Source organism: Capricornis sumatraensis, chromosome 3 (genome assembly GCF_032405125.1).
Source record: "Capricornis sumatraensis isolate serow.1 chromosome 3, serow.2, whole genome shotgun sequence".
Taxonomy (NCBI): Eukaryota; Metazoa; Chordata; class Mammalia; order Artiodactyla; family Bovidae; genus Capricornis; species Capricornis sumatraensis.
In genome coordinates this window covers 155,674,230-155,695,252 of record NC_091071.1, presented here as the reverse complement: position 1 = coordinate 155,695,252, position 21,023 = coordinate 155,674,230, and positions in this window count along the sequence as shown.

Genomic DNA, 21,023 nt, shown 5'->3' with positions numbered 1-21,023 from the left:
TGACTGAAGCGACTTACCCTGCATGCATACTTCACTGAAAATAAATAAAAAGAATAAACATCATCTACCGCCTAGAGTAATGAAAATAAAAACAAAAATAAACAAATGGGAACTAATTAAAAACTTTTGCACAGCAAGCGAAGCCATAAGAAAAATGAAAAGACAACCCTCAGGATGGGCGAAAATATTTGCACATGAAGCAACTGACAAGGGATTAATCTCCAAAATATACAAGCAGGGCATGCAACTCAATATCAAGAAAACAAACAACCCAATCAAACAATGGGTGGAAGATCTAAATAGTCCTTCCTCCAAAGAAGACATACAGACAGCCAACAAACACATGAAAAGATGCTCAACATCACTCGTTATTAGATAAATGCAAATCAGAACTATAGTGAGGGATCATCTCCCACTCGTCAGAATGGTCATCATCAAAATATCTACAAACAATAACTGCTGGAGAGGGTGTGAAGAGTGTAGAGAAAAGGGAACCCTCTTACACTGTTGGTGGGAATGTGAACTGATCCTGCCACTATGAAGGACAACATGGAGGCTCCTTAAAAAACTAAAATAGCACTAGTTTATGATCCAGCAATCCCACTCCCGGGCATACATCCGGAGAGAATCAGAATTCAAAAGGATGCAAGCACCCCAGTGTTCATTGCAGCACTGTTTACAATAGCCACACATGGAAGCAACCCAAAAGTCCATCGACAGAGGAATGGCTAAAGAAGACGTGGTATATATATATGCAGCAGAACATTAGCCATAAAAAAGGAACAAGATAATGCCGTTTGCAGTGACATAGACAGACCTAGACCCTGTCCTGCTGAGTGAAGCAATTCAGAAAGAAAAAGACAAATACCATATAATACCATTCACATGTAGAATCCAGAAAGACACTTCAGATTGCCTTATTTGCAAATCACAAACAGAGTCACAGATTAGAAAACAACGTATGGTTACCAAGAGGGGAATGAGGGGTGGGATGAACTGGGAAACTGAGATTGACATATATTTATTGCTATATATAAAACAGAAAACTCATGAGAACCTCCTGTATAGCACAGGTGACTCTACTCAGTGCTCTACGGTAGGTGACCTGAATGGGAAGGGAATCTAAAAAAGAGTGGATATATGTGTAGGTATAGCTGATTCACTTTGCTGTACAAAGAAACTAACACAATATTGTAAAGCAACTATATTCCAATAAAATATATATTAATTAAAAAACAATACTCCGAAATAAAATCAAAACAAACAAGAAAAAGAATAAGCATAATCCTCAACAGCCCAGTTTTTCATTTTTAAAAACCAGTCTCATAAGCAGAAAACTATGTTGATTCGAATAGCTAATTAAATAAGTAACATAGAAAGTTCTATATGAAGGCTGAATATATTTAACTTGTTCTCTTTCCTGAGTTTTTGTTAAAATGGTAACCAGAAAGTTTAAGTGAACATGAACCAGCAACAGTGAAGAAAATTAAAGGGGGTGGGGAGCTTAATGATAACACAGGTCTGGAAGTTAAAAGGTGGCTGAAGGCATGTTAAAATGAAAATAAGAAGAAATCACAGTCTGGTGAGTCTATGTGGAAAGGCATCCATTTCAGAAAAAAAAAAAAAAAAAAGTTTGTCTATTCTGCCAATAGACAATCCCCAGTGAGGTTCAGAACTCAGAAACAGCAAGAATGATGAGTGTAATGAAATGAAGGTACGTACAAGAAGCAGTTGCTCTGCCCCACTGAACTCATCTAAAACGCCTGGAAGCCAGACAGGATTCCCCACCTGTCCAGTTCCCTAAACACCAGAGAGTTCTCCTCAAAACAAGTCAAATGGCCCCGCTAGAAATATCTCTGCATTCTGGCATTTAGGATGCCCTAAATCTCCAAGGCCCTCCAGTTGACAGGTGCTGCCCATATACAGGACATTTTTATTGCCTCACACTTTAATTTGAATGAACACAAGGATAACCAGCCATTCAAGATAAAGACCTTTATTTTTTAATGTCTCCAATTTAAAGAAAAATGGGGCATAGATGAGAACTCAAAAAAAGAAAAGAAAACTCTAGTTAGTAATTGCACCATAAAACTAAATAAATAAAGGAAAATTGTAGACCAAAATAAGAGCTATTAAATTTTTTTAACTGTCAACAGAACAAATCATCAAAAGAGTTGGAAAATAAAACCCTGATAACTTTACCAGAATCAGGTCCAAAATACTAGAGATAAAAATAGATGATATAAAAGATAGCAGAGAGGCATCCCTGGTTGTAAAGAATCCTCTTGCCAGTGTGGGAGACACAGGTTTGATCCCTGGTCCAGGAATATCTCACACTGTGGAGCAAGTAAGCACACAACAACGGAGCCTGTTCTCTAGAGCCCAGGAGCCACGACCACAGAAGCCCATGCGCCTAGAGCCCATGCTCTGCAACAAGAAAACTCACAGCAATTAGAAGCCTGCACACCACAACTGGAGTCACCCCTGCTCCCTGCAGCTAGAGAAAAAAGCAACAGAAGAAAAGAAGCAATATACTGTTAGCACTTTGTATCCATGGGTTCCACATCCATAGATTCAACCAGCCACCAATGAAAAATATTCCCGAAAAATTCCAGGAAGTTCCAAAAAGCAACGAAGACCCGGCCCAGCTGAAAATAAGTAAGTAAATAAATAAATGAAGCTATTTTTTTTAATATGAAAACCTAGAAGACCAATCTATGGATCTAATATCATACTAACAGCACGTCTAGGAAAAAAGAGAAACAAAACACGTAGAAGAAAAGATTATCAAAGAAGTAATACAAGACAGTGAGAAGTCAGAGGTTCAGGTAGTAAGAAAAATGTCAAAAGGAGGGGAGTTTTCATCTCAGTCCGGAAGGATGAGCCAGATTCTGACCCATGGGGAGAAGTAGAGATAATGCAAGACCTGTAAACAAGAGTTTAGACCAGGAAAAAGCATAGTTTGTGCCCATGGAAACTGCATAGAATCGGCCATTTCCTTAGCATCAGCATCTCCAGGTACTAATCTAAGTCCCTGTGTACTGTAGCCAGTGGAATCATCACAGCCAGCTTACAGCTCTCATTTATGGGTCAGAACACTCAGCCGGGGAGAAAGAAGCAATATACAGTAGCCCTTTCTATCCACGGGGTCCACATCCACAGATTCAACCAACCATCAATGGAAAATATTCTGAAACAATTCCAGGAAGTTCCAACAAGCAAAACTTGAATCTGTCATTTGCCAGCAACTGTATTAGGTATTATAAGTAACCTAAAGATGATTTGAAGTATACAGGAGGATTGTGCAGATTTTATGCAAATACCATGCCATCATATACAAGAGACTTGAACACCCGTGGGTTTTGATATCTGAGGGGGCCTTGGATCCAATCCCAGAGGAAACTGAGGGGCAACTGTGTTACATAGCTGGTTGGTGCTAGAGTAGAACTCACCCACGATGTCCTCAGGTCCCAAATCCATCACTCATTCATTCAGCTGAGACTGATAAATGTTACAACATGGACGAATCTTGAAAATAGTATGCTAAGAAGAATGGAACTAGAGGAATCAACTTGCCTGACTTCAGGCTCTACTACAAAGCCACAGTCATTAAGACAGTATGGTACTGGCACAAAGACAGAAATATAGATCAATGGAACAAAATAGAAAGCCCAGAGATAAATCCACACACCTATGGACACCTTATCTTCGACAAAGGAGGCAAGAATATACAATGGAGTAAAGACAATCTTTTTAACAAGTGGTGCTGGGAAAACTGGTCAACCACTTGTAAAAGAATGAAACTAACTCACTTTCTAACACCACACACAAAAATAAACTCAAAATGGATTAAAGATCTAAATGTAAGACCAGAAACTATAAAACTCCTAGAGGAGAATATAGGCAAAACCCTCTCCGACATAAATCACAGCAGGATCCTCTATGATCCACCTTCCAGAATTCTGGAAATAAAAGCAAAAATAAACAAATGGGATCTAATTAAACTTAAAAGCTTCTGCACAACAAAGGAAACTATAAGTAAGGTGAAAAGACAGCCTTCTGAATGGGAGAAAATAATAGCAAATGAAGCAACTGACAAACAACTAATCTCAAAAATATACAAGCAACTTATGCAGCTCAACTCCAGAAAAATAAACGACCCAATCAAAAAATGGGCCAAAGAACTAAACAGACATTTCTCTAAAGAAGACATATGGATGGCTAACAAACACATGAAAAGATGCTCAACATTACTCATTATCAGAGAAATGCAAATCAAGACCATAATGAGGTACCATTTCACACCGGTCAGAATGGCTGTGATCCAAAAATCTGCAAGCAATAAATGCTGGAGAGGTTGTGGAGAAATGGGAACCCTCCTACACTGTTGGTGGGAATGCAAACTAGTACAGTCACTATGGAGAACAGTGTGGAGATTCCTTTAAAAATTGCAAATAGAGCTGCCTTATGACCCAGCAATCCCACTGCTGGGCATACACACTGAGGAAACCAGAATTGAAAGAGACACGTGTACCCCAATGTTCATCGCAGCACTGTTTATAATAGCCAGGACATGGAAACAACCTAGATGTCCATCAGCAGATGAATGGATAAGAAAGCCGTGGTACATATACACAATGGAGTATTACTCAGCCATTAAAAAGAATACATTTGAATCAGTTCTAATGAGATGGATGAAACTGGAGCCAATTATACAGAGTGAAGTAAGCCAGAAAGAAAAACACCAATACCGTATACTGACACATATATATGGAATTTAGAAAGATGGTAATGATGACCCTGTATGCAAGACAGCAAAAGAGACACAGATGTATAGAACGGACTTTTGGACTGTGAGGGAGAGGGAGAGGGTGGGATGATTTGGGAGAACGGAATTGAAACATGTATACTATCATGTAAGAAACGAAGTGCCAGTCTATGTTCGATACAGGATACAGGATGCTTGGGGCTGGTGCATGGGGATGATCCAGAGAGATGATATGGGGTGGGAGGTGGGAGGGGGATTCAGGATTGGGAGCTTGTATACACCCGTGGTGGATTCATGTCAATGTATGGCAAAACCAATACAGTATTGTAAAGTAAAATAAAGTAAAAATAAAAAAAGAAAATAGTATGCTAAGTAAAAGAAGCCAGTCCCCAAAGGCCACATACTGTATGATTATAGAAAATGTCCAGAATAGGCAAATCCATAGAGACAGAAAGTACTAGTGGTCACTTAGGGCTGGAATATAGCACAATGGAAGGTCACTGCTAACGGATATGTAGTTTCTTTGGAGGGTGATGGAAATATGCTTAAAATTAGATCCTGGAGATGTTTGCACTACTCTGTGAATATATTAAAAAGCATGAATTTTATACTTTAAATGGGTAAATTATGTGGTATGTGATTTATACCTCATAAGACTTTTATTTAAGGCATGATTAGATTTATGTTTTGGAAAGATCAATCTGGTAGCAGTGTGGGAAGAATCAGGAGTACAGAAAATGAACACATAAAGATCAGTGAGGAGGCTATTTTCACAGTTGAGGTGGGTGTTGGTGACAGACTGCCCTACGACGGTGGTAAGAGACGGAGATACAGATCATCCAGGAGAGATTTAGAAGGTGAGATACACAGGAGCTGGTGCCTAGTGGAAATAAGCGTGAGGGAGAAGCCTGAGATGACACCCAGGTCATGCTAGATGGATAAATGGTTATATTCACTAAGAGAGAGCATACTGAAAGAGCCAAGCTTGTTTTATGGACAGGATCATTATGGGTTTAATTTAGAGGTGCTTTGGGACTTTTAAATATAGTTGTTCAGTAAACAGAGTCTCTGGATTGGTATTCAGGGAAGACAGCTGGGGAAGGCAGTGTGTGGATTGTGTGCGTGCTAAGTCACTTTGGTCGTGTCCAACTCTTTGCAACCCCATGGACTGTAGCCCACCAGGCTCCTCTGTCCCTGAGATTCTCCAGGCCAGACTACTGGAATGGGTTGCCATGCCCTTCTCCAGGGGATCTTCCCGACCCAGGGATCAAACGTCTCCTGCATCGGCAGATGGGGACTTTATCAATAGCGCCACCTGGCTGTGGGTTCCCAGTGTGTTTTGGTAATGAAGTTTGGGGCTTGGACAAGATTACCATGGGAAAGAAGAGGGCTATGGGCTGAGCCTGAGCAACACTGTCTGTTTAAATGGCTGGCTAGAAGGAGGCACACCCACACAGGGAAGCTGAAGAAAGACCTAGAAGTGTAAGGGGAGTGGTGCCAGAGGGGAGTTATGCTTCCAGGAGTCTATATTGTATTTATATTTGTCTCGGAGAAGGCAATGGCACCCCACTCCAGGTCTCTTGCCTGGAAAATCCCATGGACAGAGGAGCCTGGTAGGCTGCAGTCCATGGGGTCGCTAAGAGGCAGACATGACTGAGCGACTTCGCTTTCACTTTTCACTTTCATGCATTGGAGAAGGAAATGGCAACCCACTCCAGTACTCTTCCCTGGGAAGTCCCATGGACGGAGGAGCCTGGTGAGCTGCAGTCCATGGGGTCGCAAAGAGTCGGACGCGACTGAAGCGACTTATCAGCTTATCAGCGTGATGTTATGATCTCTTTTATTCATTCTCTTTATCCTCATTCTCCTTTTTATTTGCATGTGCTTTATAATGTGCATTGTTCTATGCAATGAGTATGGGTGTTATACATCCCATGCTGGGCTGAACTTTTCACTCTGTGGGTTCATAAGCTCCATTTTCCGCCCATAGCTTGTAACTGGCTCAATTGCTCAATTACATAATTTTATGATTTTGCTCATTTATTTATCTTGGCAGGGCTGTGTCTTCACGGCTGCACAGGCTTCTCTACTTGCAGCAAGGACGGCTACTCCTTAGCTGTGATGCACTGGCTTCTCATTGTGGTGGCTTCTCTTGTGAAGCATGGGCTCTAGGGAGTGTGGACTACGGTAACTACAGCCTGCGGGCGCAGTAGTTGCAGCTCCTGGACGCTAGAGGGCAGTCTCAGTAGTTGTAGCACAGGGGCTTAGTTGCTCCAGGACACATGGGATCTTCCTCGACCAGGGATAAAAACCCGTGTCTCTTTGGACTCTGTGGGAGTAAGGCAAGGGTGGGATGATTTGAGAGAATAGCATTGAAACACGTATATTACCATATATGAAATAGATCACCAGTCCAAGTTCAGTGCATGAAACAGGGCACTCAAAGCTGGTGCACTGGGACAATCCTGAGGGATGGGATGGGGAGGGAGGGGGGCAGGGGAGTTCAGGATGGGGGACACATGTACACCCATGGCCAATTCATGTCAGTGTATGGCAAAAACCACTACAATATTATAAAAACTAGCCTCCAATTAAAATAAATTGTTTTTTTTTTTTAAGTGTCTCTGGCACTGGCAGGTGGATCCTTTAACACAGAGCCACGAGGGAAGCCCTAAATAATTTTAAATAGAGGAATTTTAATAAACACATAATAGTCCATCATAGGATTGTACCTTTATTTTAATCTATACCCCGGTGTTGGGTACAAGATTTCTTCCATGAGCCTTGTTACATTCCCATCTGCAGACAGGCCCCGTTTGTGTGTATCTCTGCCGTGTGACCATGTCTACTTTATTTAATATCCCTGAGTCTCAGTTTTTCTCAGCCTCAGGATTGTGTGTGTGCACGTGGGGCACTGGTGTATGAAGTACCCAAACAAGAGGTGAAGGGATTGCTGTGGACCAAGTGCCCAGGGAAAACAAAGATTTTAGATTCGACATAGCTCAGCTCAAGGAGCCCAGTTCCTGGTGAGAGGATCTCAGTCCACACTACAGTTCACAAGAGGCACATCTGCCTGGCGACTTTTGCAAACAAACAGCTACATGAAGTGGGACGGAGAAGAGGGGCCTGGGGTTGCAGTCATTCGACTGCCTCCTGAGGCGGGTTGAGGGAGACACTCCATCCACTGGTGCTCTGCTCAACAGCAGAACTGGCAAGCCACTCCCAGGGCTGTCAAAACCGGAAGAAAGAGCATGGGAAGATGACGGTGCAGCCTCATGAACCGGAAGAAAGAACATGGGAAGATGACGGTGCAGCCTCGTGGGACGGGAGAAGCCACAGAAGCAAACCCACCCACCACCACTCCCCCAAGCAGAGGGGGAAGGCATCGTGGGGAGGTCTGCGCCATGAACCCAGAGAAGTCTGTCTGTGGTCCCAAGGACGTGGCATCTCTTTCCTCCCCCATCTCTCCATCAAGGTGAGAGCGTGCATGTGTGCTCAGCCACTTCAGTCGTGACTGACTCTTTACGACCCGGTGGACTGTAGCCCACCAGGCTCCTCTGTCCATGGGATTCTCCAGGCAAGAACACTGGAGTCAGTTGCCATGTCCTTCTCCAGGCGATCTTCCCAACCACGGGACGGGATCAAACCTGCGTCTCTTGTGTCTCCTGCCTTGGCAAGCAGGTTCTTTACCATTAGCACCACCTGGAAAGCCCATCAAGGTGAAAGAGCCCCATAGAAAGACAGGGCAGAAAAAGGAGGGGAGCCTTCTGGGACTCCAATGGGTGTCTGCCCCTGTAGCAAGAGGCTCTGGGTGAAGTGGCCAGGGGAGAGGCGGCAGGTGTCTGAGGTCTCCTTCAGAAACTGAAGCCACAGAGTTTAGAAAACCAACAGCCAGACTGTTTGCACTGATGCCATACTAACAAAGGAAGTCCCAGAGGGTCCACAGTGCAAATTCTGTCCCCTTTCTTGAGAAAGAATTTAAAATTCCAGGATGGAGGCAGGAGGGAGCAAAAGAAGCCCTCAGAGAGGCTATAAATGGGCGTGGGACATCTTTATGAGGTCAGAGAAACACTCTATAACTGGCTTGTGGTGGTGGTTGCCCAACTCTATAAATTGACTAAATATCATTGAATTACACACTTAAAATGGGTGAATTTTATGGTATATAAATTATACCTCAATAAATTTTTTTTTTTAAGAAAAAGGAAACTAGTGGATGGAAAATTTTAATGGAAAATGTGGCTCTCATCATCAGATGCAAACCAAAATAGAAACTACTAGAATGACTTGCATGTCAGCAACAGGATAACTAGATTGCCCACTCTCGACCAAAGTTAACAAAGCTCCATTCTAAGGGTATTGTCGTTTTCCTGTCTGCACATAGCCAATGTGTGGTACCCCAGGACCATCATCGGTTTCAACATCATAGGCAGGCAAGTGACCAGTAGTCGTGGGTGTCTTGCTACAGTGCCTGTGTCCACCATTCTCTCTGCCTCTGGAAATAGACTTTCCTGCTGCCCAGAGTCCCCCGAGTCTGCAGGAGATGGGCTGTGTCTCTGCCCCATCAGGAAAATGAGAAGCCGCAGTTGATGACCATCCACATGCATGGTGGACAGCATCACAGGGCTGCTGATTCGTGGGAGGAGAAGGGATGGCAGACGGTTGCAGACAGAAGCATCAGTTATCCCCACGCAGCCCTTCCCATAAGTATTGCAGAGGAGGGACGGCAAGATACACGACAGCAAGGCTGCCTCAAGTTCTACAGAAAATACCTATGTCCTCCTCTTCTGCTTGATTCATGAAACAGTATTGGGCTTTCTGTTGTTATTATTAGCCTATTTCCTAGGAAACAGAATGACTCAAAAGGCATATGAAATTATGACTTATAATTGGGGGAAAAGGGAGGGATGGATGGAGGAAACACTTGACCAAAGATCCTAACCCAACACAGGGTCCCGAGTGGCTGACTTCTTTCCCCTTGTTTCCTGCATTTTAGCCCAAATTAAAGACTAAGTGATGAACGCAAATCTGTAGAAAACACTTACTCAGAATCTCTTACAAGAAAGACATAGTACACTAGACTTGGGGGATATAAAGAAATCACTACCCTCCAGAATTTAAATTTACCAGAGGAGTTAGGTTACATACAGTTGAAACAAAATACCAGTTGAATAGCCTGCAAAAATTCTAAGGTTTGATCTAGCCAGTCCACTATTAGGGAGCTATCCTATAGATGAGTTTTCACTCAGGCACAAAATATTAGTAAAAATTGTCTATTGTCACCCTGATCCTAGTAGTAAAAACTGAAATAACCTAGATGCCTGGCAATAAAAAATAATTAAATACATAACAATACATTCATACTATGGAATACCATGAAGCCACAAGAAGATCAAATTATTAATTACTTAGGTAAACTTATGCATGGGTTTCCCTGGTGGTTTACTGGTAAAGAATTCACCTTCCAATTCAGGACACCATTTGCAATGCAAGAGATGTGGGTTATATCCCTGGGTCTGAGAGATTCATTTCCTAGGCAGGTTGATAAGAAGTCTAGGGGTCCCCAAGGAGAGAGAGGTCTGGAATTCTTGAGGAGGAAGAACGGACAAACTTTTTCTCCTTCTCTACATTCCTTAGGATTATATAACAACAATGTATTCTGCCTGAGGACAGTCTCTGGATTAAACCTTCTGGCTAATTCTGTTATCTTAAAATGTAAATTATGGGAGTAGGTCTGTTGAGGTCTTTACAACCTCCAGACATTCTTGGATTCATTGGAGAGTATGTAACTTCATTGCTAACACTAACAAGGGGGCACTCTTTCTGCCCCCTTCTGAAGCCTACGTCAGAAGCTTTCTCTATCTCCTTTATACTTTAATAAAACTTTATTACACAAAAGCTCTGAGCAATCAAGCCTCGTCTCTGGCCCCAGATTGAATTCTTCTCCTCTGGGGGCCAAGAATCCCAGCGTCATGATTCAACAACAACCTTTCAGGTCTGTAAGATCCCCTGGAGTTGTCTGGTTGCTAAGTTTTGTCCAGCTCTTTGCAATCTCATGAACTGCAGCATGCCAGGCTTCTCTGTCTTTCACTATCTCCTGGAATTTGCTCAAACTCATGTCCATTGAGCTAGTGATGCTATGCAACCATCTCATCCTCTGTCGCCCCCTTCTCCTCTTGCCCTCAATCTTTCTCAGCCTCAGGGTCTTTTCCCATTAGTCGGTTATTCCCATCAGAATATTTCCCACCAAAATATTGTAGCTTCAGCTTCAGCATCAATCCTTCCAATGAATATTCAGGGTTGATTTCCTTTAGGACTGACTGGTTTGATCTCTTTGCTACCCAAGGGATTCTCAAGAGTCTTCCCCAGAACTGCAGTTCAAAAGCATCAATTCTTTGGCACTCAGTCTTCTTTATGGTCCAGCTCTCACATCCATACATGACCACTGGAAAAACCGTAGCTTTGACTAGATGGACCTTTGTTGGCAAAGTGATGTCTCTGCTTTTTAGTATGCTGTCTAGGTTGGTCATAGCTTTTCTTCCAAGGATCAAGTGTCTTTTAATTTCATGGCTGCTGTGACTGTTGGCATTGATTTGGGAGCCCAAGAAAATGAAATTTGACACTATTTCCATTTTTTCCCCTTCTATTTGCCATGAAGTGATGGGACCAGAGGCCATGATCTTAATTTTTTGACTGTTGAGTTTTAAGCCAGCTTTTTCATTCTCCTCTTTCACCTTCATCAAGAGGCTCTTTAGTTCCTCTTCACTTTCTGCCATAAGGGTAGTGTCATCTGCATATCTGAGGTTATTGATATTTCTCCCAGCAATCTTGATTCCAGCTTGTGCTTCATCCAGCCCAGAATTTCGCAAGATATATGCCACATATAAGTTAAATAAGCAGGGTGACAAAATACAGCCTTGACGTACTCCTTTCCCAATTTGAAACCAGCCCATTGTCCCATGTCCAGTTCTGTTACTTCTTAATCTGCATACAGGTTTCTCAGAAGAAAGGTAATGTTGTCTGGCATTCCCACCTCATGAAGAATATTCCACAGTTTGTTGTGATCCACACAGTCAAAGGTTTTAGCATAGTCAATGAAACGGAAGTATATGATTTTTTGGAATTTCCTTGCTTTTTCTATGATCCAGCATATGTTGGCAATTTGATCTCTGGTTCCTCTGCCTTTACTAAATCCAGCCTGTACATCTGGAAGTTCTCCGTTCACGTACTGCTGAAGCCTAGCTTGAAGGATTTTGAGCATAATCTTGCTGGCGTGTGAAATGAGTACAATTGTGCGGTAGTTTGAGCATTCTTTGGCATTGCCTTTCTTTGCAACTGGAATGAAAACTGACCTTTTCCAGTCCTGTGGCCACTGCTGTTTCCAAATTTGCTGGAATAATGAGTGCAGCACTTTAACAGCCTCATCTTTTAAGATTTGAAATAGCTCAGTTGGAATTTCATCATCTCCACCAGCTTTGTTCATAGAACTGCTTCCTAAGGCCCACTTGACTTCACACTCCCGGATGTCTGGCTCTAGGTGAGTAACTACATCTTTGTGGTTATCTGGGTCATTAAGATTTTTTTTTGTAGTTCTTCTGTGTATTCTTGCCACCTTTTCTTAATCTCTTGTGCTTCTGTTAGGTCCTTGGCAGTTTTGTCCTTTATTGTGGCCATCTTTGTATGAAATGTTCCCTTGATATATCTAATTTTCTTAAAGAGATCGCTAGTCTTTCCCATTCTATTGTTTTCCTTTATTTCTTTGCTTTGTTCACTTAAGAAGGCTTTCTTCTCTCTCCTTGCTCTTCCTTGGAACTCTGCGTTCAGTTGGGTAGATCTTTCCTTTTCTCCTTTGCCTTTCACTTATCTCGGCTATTTGTAAGGCTTGCTCATACAATCACTTTGCCTTCTTGCATTTCTTTTTCTTGGGGATGGTTTTGGTCACCACATCCTGTACAATGTTACGAACCTCTGTCCATAGTTCTTTCTGTGCTCTGTCTACCAGATCTAGTCCCTAGAATCTATTTGTCACCTCCACTGTATAAAGGATTTGATTTAGGTTATATGTGAGTGGCCTAGTGGTTTTCCATACTTTCTTCAATTTGAGCCTGAATTTTGTAATAAGGAGCTGATTATCTGAGCCACAGTCAGCTCCAGGTCTTGTTTTTGCTGATTGTATAGAACTTCTCCATCGTCAGCTGCAAATTATATAATCAATCTGATTTTGGTACTGACCATTTGGAGATGTCCATGTGTAGAGTCCCCTGGAGTAGGAAGTGACAACCCACTCTCGTATTCTTGCCTGGGAAATTCCATAGACAGAGGAGCCTGGCAGACATGACTCAGCAACTAAACCATCACCAAACTTACGTGTACTGACCTAGGAAGATGATCATTGTCCACTCACAATGAAAAGGATAGTTTCAAAATATACATTGTGGTCCAATTTTGTTCTATACTAGCTTGCTAGGGCTGCTAAAACAAATACCATGACCAAAATCTATTTTCTCACAATTCAGGAAGCTGCACATCAGAGGTCAAGGTATCAGCAAGGCTTTTTCTCCTGAAGCCTCTCTTCTTGGCTTGCCTCCTGTTCTTCCTTCTGTGTGTGTGTCTGTGCCCTAATCTCTCCTTGTAAGGACACCAGCCATACAGGCTTAGTGGTGGTGATGGTGACACAGTTGTTTCCGACCCTTTGCGACTCCACAGACTGTGGCTTACCAGGCTCCTCTGTCCGTGGGATTCTCCAGGCAAGAATACTGGAGTAGATTGTCATTCCCTTCTTCAGAGGATTTTCCTGACCCAGGGATTGCCGGGTTTCTTGCACTGCAGGCAGATTCTTTACCATTTGAGCTACAGGGAAGGCCCACTCTAAAGGCCTCATTTTAATTTAATTACCTCACTAAAGGCCCTGTCTCCAAATAGTTACATTCTGAAGTGCTGAGAACACATGGGCTTCAACACACGAACCTGGCGGGGTGGAGGCGGGTGGAATTGGGAGTTGGATACAATTCAGCCCATAGTTCAGTTCAGTTCAGTTCAGTCGCTCAGTCCTGTCCGACTCTTTGTGACCCCATGAATCACAGCACGCCAGGCCTCCCTGTCCATCACCATCTTCCGGAGTTCACTCAGACTCACGTCCATCGAGTCCGTGATGCCATCCAGCCATCTCATCCTGGGTGTCCCCTTCTCCTCTGCCCCCAATCTCTCCCAGCATCAGAGTCTTTTCCAATGAGTCAACTATTCGCATGAGGTGGCCAAAGTACTGGAGCTTCAGCTTTAGCATCGTTTCTTCCAAAGAAATCCCAGGGTTGATCTCCTTCAGAATGGACTGGTTGGATCTCCTTGCAGTCCAACGGACTCTCGAGAGTCTTCTCCAACACCACAGTTCAAACGCATCAATTCTTCAGCACCCAGCCTTCTTCACAGTCCAACTCTCAAATCCATATATGACCACAGGAAAAACCATAGCCTTAACTAGACGGACCTTAGTCGGCAAAGTAATGTTTCTGCTTTTGAATATACTATCTAGGTTGGTCATAACTTTTCTTCCAAGGAGTAAGCATCTTTTAATTTCATGCCTGCAGTCACCATCTGCAGTGATTTTGAGCCCCCAAAAATAAAGTCTGACACTGTTTCCACTGTTTCCTCATCTATTTCCCATGAAGTGATGGGACCGGATGCCATGATCTTCGTTTTCTGAATGTTGAGCTTTAAGCCAACTTTTTTGCACTCCTCTTTCACTTTCATCAAGAGGCTTTTTAGTTCCTCTTCACTTTCTGCCGTAAGGGTGGTGTCATCTGCATATCTGAGGTGATTGATATTTCTCCCGGCAATCTTGATTCCAGCTTGTGTTCCTTCCAGTCCAACATTTCTCATGATGTACTCTGCATAGAAGTTAAATAAGCAGGGTGACAATATACAGCCTTGACGTACTCCTTTTCCTATTTGGAACCAGTCTGTTGTTCCATGTCCAGTTCTAACTGTTGCTTCCTGACCTGCATACAGATTTCTCAAGAGGCAGGTTAGGCAGTCTGGTACTCCTATCTCTTTCAGAATTTTCCACAGTTTCTTGTAATCCACACAGTCAAAGGCTTTGGCATAGTCAATAAAGCAGAAATAGATGTTTTTCTGGAACTCTCTTGCTTTTTGCATGATCCAGCGGATGTTGGCAATTTGATCTCTGTTCCTCTGCCTTTTCTAAAACCAGCTTGAACATCAGTGAGTTCACGGTTCATGTATTGCTGAAGCCTGGCTTGGAGAATTTTGAGCATTACTTTACTCGCATGTGAGATGAGTACAATTGTGCGGTACTTTGAGCATTCTTTTGCATTGCCTTTCTTTGGAATTGGAATGAAAACTGACATTTTCCAGTCCTGTGGCCACTGCTGAGTTTTCCAAATTTGCTGGCACATTGAGTGCAGCACTTTCACAGCATCGTTTTTCAGGATTTGAAACAGCTCAACTGGAATTCCATCACCTCCACTAGCTTTGTTCGTAGTGATGTTTCTAAGGCCCACTTGACTTCACATTCCAAGATGTCTGCCTTTAGATTAGTGATCACATCATCATGATTATCTGGGTCATGAAGATCTTTTTTGTACAGTTCTTCTTGCCCATAACATGCTCTTAAAACATTCTGTGTGTATATGAAAGTTTTCATTTTCAATCTATATTTCTGAATTGCTAGAAATTTTATGAGTATAAATTCATCTGTTAAGTCAGTTCAGTTCAGTTTCTCAGTCGTGTCTGACTCTTTGCAACCCCATGAATCACAGCACGCCAGGCCTCCCTGTCCATCACCAACTCCTGGAGTTCACTCAGACTCATGTCCATCGAGTCAATGATGCCATCCAGCCATCTCATCCTCTGTCGTCCCCTTCTCCTCCTGCCCCCAATCCCTCCCAGCATCAGAGTCTTTTCCAAAGAGTCAACTCTTCACATGAGGTGGCCAAAGTAATGGAGTTTCAGCTTTAGCATCATTCCTTCCAAAGAAATCCCAGGGCTGATCTCCTTCAAAATGGACTGGTTGGATCTCTTTGCAGTCCAATGGACTCTCAAGAGTCTTCTCCAACACCACAGTTCAAACGCATCAATTCTTCGGCACTCAGCCTGCTTTACAGTCCAACTCTCACATCCATCCATGACTACTGGAAAAACCATAGCCTTGACTAGATGGACCTTTGTTGGCAAAGTAATGTCTCTGCTTTTCAATATACTATCTAGGTTGGTCATAACTTTTCTTCCAAGGAGTAAGCATCTATTAATTTCATGGCTGCAGTCACCATCTACAGTGATTTTGGAGCCCAAAAAAATAAAGTCTGACACTGTTTCTACTGTTTCCCCATCTATTTCCCATGAAGTGATGGGACCGGATGCCATGATCTTCGTTTTCTGAATGTTGAGTTTAAGCCAACTTTTTCACTCTCCACTTTCACTTTCATCAAGAGGCTTTTTAGTTCCTCTTCACTTCCTGCCATAAGGGTGGTGTCATCTGCATATCAGAGGTCAGCCACTCTTTAAAAACATTTTTCCAATGTTTTATGTCTGTAATTACATTCAAATGAAACTTTCTTTTTATAAAAGTGCCAAAAAATTAAAAAAAAAGTGTGTCTCAGTAGGATGGAGCCACAGTCAGGTCCTTTAAAGATGGTTGGTGTCACCACTGCAGGGGAGGCCGCTGGTCTGGGGACAGAGAGGAGACACGACAGGGACACACCCATGCCAAGAACCAGAATCAGAAAATCAGCCAAAGACAAAACCAAAAGGCAAATGAGGACTTTTGCTTTCAGGAAAAAGAGGAGGAAAGTGCAGTCTCTCTGATTTTCCATTTCTTGTGGGAGCTGCTTTTAAAGATTTGCAAATTCTCTACATCTGTGACCCACAGACTTGTAGTTACCAAAAAAGGGGGAACAAATTAGGAGATTGGGATTAACATACATACAATCAGTTCAGTTCAGTTGCTCAGTCGTGTCCGACTCTTTGCGACCCCATGAATTACAGCACACCAGGCCTCCCTGTCCATCACCAACTCCCGGAGTTCACTCAAACTCACGTCCATCGAGTCCGTGATGCCATCCAGCCATCTCATCCTCTGTCGTCCCCTTCTCCTCCTGCTCTCAATCCCTCCCAGCATCAGAGTCTTTTCCAATGAGTCAACTCTTCGCATGAGGTGGCCAAAGTACTGGAGTTTCAGTTTCAACATCAGTCCTTCCAATGAACACCCAGGACTGATCTCCTTTAGGATGGACTGGTTGGATCTCCTTGTAGTCCAAGGGACTCTCAAGTCTTCTCCAACACCACAGTTCAAAAGCATCAATTCTTCAGCACTCAGCTCTCTTCACAGTCCAACTCTCACATCTATACATGACCAGTGGAAAAACCATGGCCTTGACTAGACAGACCTTTGTTGGCAAAGTAATGTCTCTGCTTTTCAATATGCTATCTAGGTTGGTCATAACTTTCCTTCCAAGGAGTAAGTGTATTTTAATTTCACGGCTGCCATCACCATCTGCAGTGATTTTGGAGCCCCCAAAAATAAAGTCTGACACTGTTTCTACTGTTTCCCCATCTATTTCCCATGAAGTGATGGGACCAGATGCTATCATCTTCATTTTATGAAGGTTGAGCTTTAAGTCAACTTTTTCACTCTCCTCTTTCACTTTCATCAAGAGAGGCTTTTTATCCTCTTCACTTTCTGCCATAAGGGTGGTGTCATCTGTATATCTGAGGTTATTGATATTATTCCCAGAAACCTTGATTCCAGCTTGTGCTTCTTCCAGCCCAGCATTTCTCTCAGTTCAGTTCAGTTCAGTTCAGTTCAGTCGCTCAGTCGTGTCCAACTTTTTGCAACCCTGTGAATCTCAGCATGTCAGGCCTCCCTGTCCATCACCATCTCCCGGAGTTCACTCAGACTCATGTCCATCGAGTCCGTGATGCCATCCAGCAATCTCATCCTCAGTTGTCCCCTTCTCCTCCTGCCTCCAACCCCTCCCAGCATCACAGTCTTTTCCAATGAGTCAACTCTTCACATGAGGTGGCCAAAGTACTGGAGTTTCACCTTTAGCATCATTCCTTCCAAAGAAATCCCAGGGTTGATCTCCTTCAGAATGGACTGGTTGGATCTCCTTGCAGTTCAAGGGACCCTCAAGAGTCTTCTCCAACACCACAGGTCAAAAGCATCAATTCTTCGGCGCTCAGCCTTCTTCACAGTCCTCTACTATGTATAAAATTGATAACTCATGAGACAGCTCTACAGCACAGGGAACTCTACTCAGTGCTCTGTGGTGACCTAAACAGGAAGGAAATCTAAAACAGAATGATATGTGTATACAGATAACTGATTCACTTTGCTCTACAGCAAAAACACAGCATTGTAAAGCAACTATCTCCAACAATTTTTTTAAAGAAAATATTAGCGAATTATCTATACTTACTTAAATGGATGATCTGAAAAACAATATACCACCTGACCTGATACTGATAAAGTTGCACGTTAGAGGGGAAGGAGAAGCATGTATATGATCTATCGAATGTACATGAAGGGCCTAGAAAAGGTCTGCTTGAAGGACAGAAATGTCCACAGAATTCAGTTATGATAAAACTCAGATGGTGATGAACAGGGAGGCCTGGCGTCCTGCGATTCATGGGGTCGCAAAGAGTCGGACATGACTGAGCGACTGAACTGAACTGAAAACTCAGAGTCATGAAACAGTAAATAAGAGGAAAAAATCAGATGAAGGATGTGAAAATAAAGCTGTTCAAGAGGGAAGGAACTACCAGAGGAAACTTTTTTAATTTAAGCGTGGAAGATAGGGGCAGGTACTCACATATCACATTATAAAGATAGAACAAGCAGAACAAGACTGATTAGCAGGAGTGTAATTGAAGAAAGCGTTTCAAAAAACACCCAAATTCAGCTCCAAGTTGAATTGTGTCCCCCTCTCCCCACCACCGAAAAAGATACACTACAGTCCTAGATCCTAAACCTCAGAAAAGGAAACTGAAGTTGCTTCAGTTGTGTCTGACTCTTTGCGATCCCATGGACTATAGCCTGCCAGGATCCTCCTTCCATGGAATTCTCCAGGCAAGAATACTGGAGCAGGTAGCCATTTCCTTCTCCAGGGGATCTTCCCGATCCAGGGATCAAACCTGGGTCTCCCACATGGCAGGTGGATTCTCTACCGACTGAGTCACCAGGGAAGCCAAGGGGAGCTTATCTGGGGACAGAGACGTCACTGATGGTCTGGTTAAGATGAGGTCATTAGGGCGGACCTTAACCCAAGAGGACCAAGTCCTTATGAAAAGAGGAAATTTGGACCCAGAAGATGATGTGAAGCCTTGGGGAGAATGCCACATGAAGACAGAGGATTGGAGGATGCATCCACTTGTCAAGGAACGCCAAAGATCATGCAAGCCTCCAGAAACAGAGACAAGGAAGGGGCCCGGCCCAGCCGACACCTCCAGAAACATGAGTGATTCCTGTCGCATTAATCACTCAATTTGTGGTACTATTTTATGACAGCCCTAGGACACTAATATAAATACCAGATTAGAAAACACAAGTTTCTGGTTAGTTCTTTACCAAAACATGAGACAATTTCTAGCCGTCTTTCTTAAAAATTATTATTTCCAGGATCAGAAAAATAAAGCTTTAAACTAGTTGTTCTCATGGTGGTGGTTTAGTCACTAAGTCGTGACTGACTCTTTGCAACCCCATGGACTGTAGCCCACCAGGCTCCTCTGTTCATGGGATTTCCTAGGCAAGAACACTGGAGTGGGTTGCCATTTCCCTCTCCATAGGATCTGACCAACCCAGGGATTAACCTGCACCTCCTGCATTGCAGGCAGATTTTTTACTGCTGAGCCAAAAGTCGTTCTCATAAGCTTGGATTTTTATGACAGCAGTAAGTAATGCCATTGTAAAAAGTTTTTAAGAAAATATGAAAAGAAAAGTTAGTCACACTTCATAAACCACCTTGTGAGCACATTTCCTTCCAGGCTCTTCTCTAATGCAGTATACACACAACACATACACACACAACACATTTGTACATACACATACATACACAATTTCATGACCAGAAGGACCTACTGAATTTTTATTCCCACTCTCTTTCCCCAACCAATGCATAACATTAAATATAAGAAGTGGTAGCAATACTTTTCTTGCCCAAGTAATCAATCAGATGAGTGTTACATAACACCTAGCTGTTTAGGTATTACTATAAACATCAAAATAAAGGTCTTTGTGCAGGAACTCTCAAGCCACATCTCAGGTATTTTCGTAGATACCTAGAAGTGGAATTAATGGGCAGGAAAAAGAAAATTTTGTTTCTTCTGAATTTTTGCTTTTCAAAATAAGATGAACTATTGATCAGCTGAACAGGTTTAAGTCAGATTCTGGTGGCTACTTGTGACTGGCTATAGAATAGCTATCTTTTCTCCATTTGTGGGAATGTTTTTCTTTTTTTTTCTTTTATTCACCAAGGTCCTGATGCACTCCTCCTGAGGCAAAAGTCATTCAGACCCAGAGGTAGATAAGTGATGCTGGCGTCAGCTCTACAACTGAGCAGAGGACTATATCACAGGGCAGGCCAAGTACATAAGCAAAGGAGGGGAGCATGCCCTGGGCTTGCCTGCTAAGTGCCCAAAGGGTGCGGGGGGCCTGGGGTGGGCCATCCACAGGATGGGGGCGAGGTGGGGGGGGAGCTGGATCCCAGGGCACACACTGCTGGGCTGTTAGGGTGTTACATCTTACACATCAGCACCTTCCTATCCCATCCCCTCCCTTTCCAACCCAGCTTGAACCCCAACCAAATGGTAGAAGTTTCTTCTGAATGAATCCCACCAGAGTGAACAGTATTCAAAGGTATCAGTAAAAGGTGGCATTGATGGGGGCTTGCTGAAGACTGTTCTTAGAAGCCTGGAGGGACTAGAAAAATGCATGTAACATTGGTGGTGGTGGTGGTGAAGTCGCTCAGTCGTGTCCGACTCTTTGCGACCCCATGGACTAGCCTACAGGCTCCTCCGTCCATGGGATTCTCCAGGCAAGAATACTGGAGTGGGTTGACATTTCCTTCTCCAGGGGATCTTCCCGACCCAGGGATCAAACCCAGGTCTCCCGCATCGGAGGCAGACGCCTTAACCTCTGAGCCACCAGGGAAGCCCGAATGTAACATTAAATGTGGACAAACATATGCATCGTAATAATTTCAACACTTGAATCTGTTCAAGTCAGTCAGTCCCATGTCAAGGT